Source organism: Toxorhynchites rutilus, chromosome 2 (genome assembly GCF_029784135.1).
Source record: "Toxorhynchites rutilus septentrionalis strain SRP chromosome 2, ASM2978413v1, whole genome shotgun sequence".
NCBI lineage: Eukaryota > Metazoa > Arthropoda > Insecta > Diptera > Culicidae > Toxorhynchites > Toxorhynchites rutilus.
In genome coordinates, this window is record NC_073745.1 from 52868620 (window position 1) to 52874623 (window position 6004).

Genomic DNA, 6004 nt, shown 5'->3' on the forward strand with positions numbered 1-6004 from the left:
AAGCCGATTTCCTCAGAAGCCTTGGATTTGAAGTCTGTGTTAGGCAAACGCATTTCAGTCTAAACAAAAATGCTCCCGACTTGCATGTATTTGCAAAGCCGATTTTCTCCAGGCACCTTGGTTTTGAAATCTCTGTTAGGGAACATATTTCGGTGAGAACGAAAACCCCCTTACTTTCATGTATTTGCAATGCCGATTTCCCCAAGGCTGCTTAGTTTTGATGGCTCTGTTGGGGAAACTGTAAATCGGACCAATCAAAACGAGGCAGTTAGGGCGTTTAGATAACGCTTAACATTTTACAGTTATTCAATGGTTTATCTAAAGAAAAATAACATTTTATTAATTGCAATAGATGCGTAGAAATATTCCCTGTCAATTGATGCAAACAGGGGGTCTCCGTAGCCACATTGGTTGCGCGTTCGCTTAGTAAGCGATCGATCGTGAGTTCAAAACTCAGGACCCTCATTGACCATCTTTGTGTTGTTACAGAATAGCTACGTCCACGCAACAATTATCAGCGATGGAGATCGATCCACGGTCGAAATAAGATCGATTTATCAATACAACTGCTCTGCTCTGCAAGACACATCGGGCTGCTGTTCTATAAATAACTCAACAATGATGGTATAGAAGGGAATACAGGCGAATGGCAACTGTGTAATGTGCTAATTATAGATATATGATAACCATGTGACATGTACACGATTAAAATCCGCTCTGTAAGAGCTAAAATACTAATGAGCCTTAAATAAATAAATGGGATAAAATAAAGTTGATGCAAACATCTTTCCGATCCAGTAAGAAATGTTCGAGTTATAAGCTTTCGGAATCATTAATTTTTTCCTGCATGTTCTGTGTTTAGGTTTTCATTTACTCCCCATATATTCCGGTTAGACGTAGTCCCACGTCAATAATGAAGATATTCAGTGAACGAAAGTTTTCTAATCGCTCGATCGTACCAAAAAATTGGTCTGTCTGAGAAAGTGGTACGGAATTTCTTCAAATAGTGCCAGAAATATGGGATATAACGACCAACAAATGGAAACAATAAATTTACTTTGCGTCTTAAAGCCGAATGAGACACGAAGCAACCAGGAAACGATGTCCTGCTCATACATTAAGGCAGAATCGGTTGTTCCAGTAACGAAGAAGCATATTGCGCGCAACTTGAATGGGTCACCAAACATCATGTGGAAGAAACCTCAAGAGAAGCCAAAACTAACCGCAACCCATAAGCAGAACCATCTCATTTTCGCCCGGCAATACATGGAATAAAAACTAGAATGGAGAAATGTTGTATTTTCCGGCGAAAAAAGTTCAATTTGAATGGTCCGGACTGTTACAGCTGCTATTGGTACAATTTAAGTCAACGGCATGTCGTGAGATCGAAGCGAAACTTTGGGGGCGGAAGTTTGACAGTGTGGGGAGCCGTTTCCTATCACAGCAAGCTTCTCATTTGTTTCACTTTCACCCAAATGAACTCCGTAAAGTATCTTCAATTACTGGAGGACGTTTTGATTGGCCATATTGAGAATAACGCTACCGAAGATGTCCTTTTTTCAGTAGGGTTGTGCATAGATCCATGTTTCCAAGCAATCGAAGGCATGGTTTGCCGAGAATGACATTCCGCTTCTTGAATGACCTGCTGGCAGTCGATTGCAATCCCATCTTGGCTGAGATGGTCTATGCAAACGGATGACAATTTGACAACATTTCCAGTTTCAAGGCAGTAATTCAGGAATGTTGGGCTATAATCAATATGGCAACACTTTAAAAGCTGTCTGACTCGATGCCAAATTGAGTTTTCAAAGTGATCCGAAATGGAGGTGGACATACTAAATATTAGCTACCGATTGGACTCGAAATTTGCCGCACAAATTTTCTTTTATTGAAATTATAGGATGGGGCTAAACGAATGTTCACCCTGATTCCACATATTTGAATTACTTAGAAAACAAAAAGTGAATTTATACTTTTTTTTTAGAATGAATTCGATGAAAATAAACGATAATAGTCTCTTATGACAAAACTGTACAAAGAATTGACTTATTTTTTAAAATATTGAGGAAAAATAGGGTGCGGCTAAACGAATGTATACCACTGTATCTCTACACTGTGCTAGCTCCTGATTGACTAACCGAAATGAGTGCCGGCTCACTTAAGGACACATCGATTCTTTTTGCCGTGCAGCAAATTTTGTTTTAAGTTGAACAAATGAAATTTGCATATTGTTTGAGAATTTTTTTACTTTGTGCGTGTCGTTATAATTGTGAAACTGCTAGGTAAAGATATTATCCCGAAACTCCTTCTAAGAGAACTTGTTTATTTATTACTAGCTCACCCGGCAAACTTCGTCCCGCCTAAAATTTATGTTTTGTTCTTATGGGTCCAATCGCAGAACTATTTTACTATAAAATTTCAGTACTTCTACCAAAACTCGATATTATAATATCAGATTATTTTCAGACACAATTTACCTGCAAGATTTTTCATCCACTTGCAAATAACATATTTCTCCGTTACATGGAATAAATGTTTGATAGAGAAAATATGATAGAATAAAAATCGGACAATTCCTTCCACGAGTTCTGCTCTTATCAACACATCCGGCGATCCTTTTTTTTGGTATGGATAGAAGCAGATATAGGAGTGCGTTTCATCACATTAAAATCTATTTCCAGTTTCGAACAAAGATCAATTTCGCTAGCGCAAACATCAAATAGACTAACAACGCTTGTCAATATGTAATTGTAGAACACATTCGAATTTTCCCCTTAGAGAGGGGGGAGGAGTGCATTCACCATAGAAACGTTTCGTGCCCCATAAAACCTTCACATGCCAAATGTGGCTCCATTTGCTTGTTTAGTTTTCGAGTTATGCAGAAATTAGTGTTTCATTTGAATGGCAGCCCCCCCTTAGAGAGGGGGGGTGGAGAGTCTAACTACCATAGAAACATTTATTAACTACCATAGAAACCCTAAAATCTCAATATGCCTAATTTGGTTTCATTTGCTTGGATAATTCTCGAGTAATGCAGACATTTGTGTTCAATTTGTATGGCAATCCCCCCCCTTAGAGAGGGGGAGGGGTCTCAAACTATCACGAAAACATTCCCCGGCCCCAAAAACCCCTTCATACCAATTTTCATGTTGATCGGTTCAGTAGTTTCCGAGTCCTTAAGAATCAGACAGACAAATAGACAGAAATCCATGTTTATATATATATATATATATATATATATATATATATATATATATATATATATATATATATATATATATATATATATAGATTACATACCAGATATTTAACCTCTTTAACACTCCTATACTCGCGCATTGGTCTGTCAGACCGAGAAATCAATAATTCGTTCATTTCTCAGAAAATATCAACACTACGACTTTGCGATTCTCTCTAGCTTCGTTATTCGTCGTTCATCATCGTTTGGCGTATCGCACGTGTTGGTACAAAGGGGATGTGTGCCGCTTTTTTAACACTTTCGGTCTGACACACCGACGCGAGTATAGGAGTAACTTTTATGGACAAGTGCCTTTTTTCATATTCTAGAATATTGTTGAACGAAATGTATAAATTAATGTTAGTAGCGTGGAATATTTATTGCATATCATGCATAAGATCATTACCGGACTATTCTTATTTAGTTTCAGTCCCTTCTGTAACTGGATTGAACGGATCCATATATTAACTATTCATCGATATATTCGTTGTTAGATTCATACGTTCAAAGGAAAATATAAATGTTTGACTTTCGAGTTATTCGCTAAATATAAAGGTCATACATATACACACTTGTGAAAGAATTTCACTTGTGGAATAATTGTAAACAGTAAACTATAAACTAATCGGTGACTTATGATAATTTTCAACAGTTACGGGGGGTTTCGGGGATATTTTTATTATAATGGACAATATCGACAAGAAAACAAGAAAAAGAAAAGGAAGTTCCTAGAAATCCTTTTATATCATCTTTTCATGCCTCATCTAAAAAAAAGGCATTAATTCTTAGTTCACCAACAATACAGAGACAAAAAATATTGGAAATATGCAAACTTTAAATTCCAGAACCTTTATCATCTGGTAATTATCTAGAAGGTCGTCATACATTCTTCTTCTGATAAGAGGCCCGAAAAACACGCAACAACTGCATGAAATGTCAAAAATATGTTTGTTTCGAGCATGCAGTTATGCTATGTTCTGATTCTTACTCCAATGAAACCACAGTCGATTAATACGTTTTTATGTTATTTTATAGCTCTTAATACTTCCATGAATTATATTCAGTTGCTTACTTTTAATTAATAACAGTGAAAAATTCGAATTTCGTTATTTGTGTTGGAGTATCAAAATTACTCTGTTTTGAGGAGGCTGAATTAGATGACTATTAAAACATAATAAAGATGAAGAAAACCTATTGTTGTGGACTTTGTTCATTCAATCATAACCTCTTCTTCAAATAAATGCCAATAAAGCCTGAAAAATACACAATGGCAACATTAGAGAGAAGTTCAATTTTCGGTCTGTGACACCGTGCGCGAGTATACGTGTTATGATTTCGCACGCGAGTACAGGAGGGTTAAGAGTTTACAAATTACCTTGAACTCATGCCCTTTCACGCATTTCCAGGGATTGTAACATAAGCAAGGAGTGTAGTTAAAAGACGTTTAAAGTGGTGAAGAGCGGTGAACTTTTGGAAGCAATTTTATCTCAAAAATGTCGGTTCTGTCAATAAGAATACGCAGAACGCCACGGGGAGACAAACAAAACTGATGACCTATTCGACATGAAATTTGCAACCTACAAATTTCAGTTAGTTCAAAGATACTTTGCGCAAATTTTGGAAACACCTTTCAGGGCTAGATTCCCGCCGCTTGTAGCTCATTTTTCAAACAATTTTACATGCAAGAAAATCACACCCAAAGTTCGAACTAGTCAAATTCTGGAACGTTACAGCAGCAGCAATCAGCATCGATCATAACATATGTGTGCAGTTATCGATCAATGCGTGGCGAAAAAAAAGAACAACAAACAACACTGACAGAAAATGACTATTTTATAACCAATTATAAAACTTGCCGCAAACATAAGGCAAATTACGTTACGATGTATTCATTCGCCACTGGAGCGGATCGGATCGTGTATGGATGGATACTACAGGCTGCCCGCCGGTGGCTTATCCGTGCCGTGATGTAGTTTACCAGTGCTGCGATTATTAATCACACTCTGGGCGCGCTGTTGTTGTTCCACATATTGGCAAGCGGCGCCAATATGTATCAAATTCAGCTCAGTAGTGCTACAATTCCGGCACCGAAAAAAAAACCGCGGCCCTTAACACGAAAGCCCACACTCATCATCATGCGGATCAGCTGATATGGGGAGTAGCCCAAGGAGTCGATCGAAGCCTTGCACTGGATCGCAGGTGGCAGGCAGGTGGCACATATTGTTGTTATGCCACAATCAAGGAAAGGGAAAGCACGGACCTATAGGGGACCACTCGCGCGATTGTGATCTCGTAAAGCGTTGGTAACTCAACCGAAGTGTGAGTGACCAGTCTGTCGGAGCTTTTGCGTTCGCGGAAAAGCTTTTTTCCACGGGAATAGTGATCTCTGTTATGGCGCTCACCATTTTTCGTCTTTTTGTTTTGATTTCTTGATTCTGCCCATGGTCTGTGGTAATAAAAGCAGTTATGTCAGGTTATAAGTTTCGTGGATGAGATGTAGGTGTGAAGCGGAGGGGTAACTAATGTTGTGTTTTGTGTATCCTTTTGTCCATTCACTTTTCTGCCAACGATCGGATCGCGCATGCGAAGCTGAAGTAATGCTTTGTGCCATTGGGTTCGGCTTCGTGATATTTGATGGTTATGATTTTTTATGTATCATTGCATTATCTCACGAGTAATTTATCTACAAATTGAAGTGTTACCGGCCGAAGTACACCGTCTCGGTTAATTTTCGTTTTATTGCCATGTTATTTGATTACAATCTTC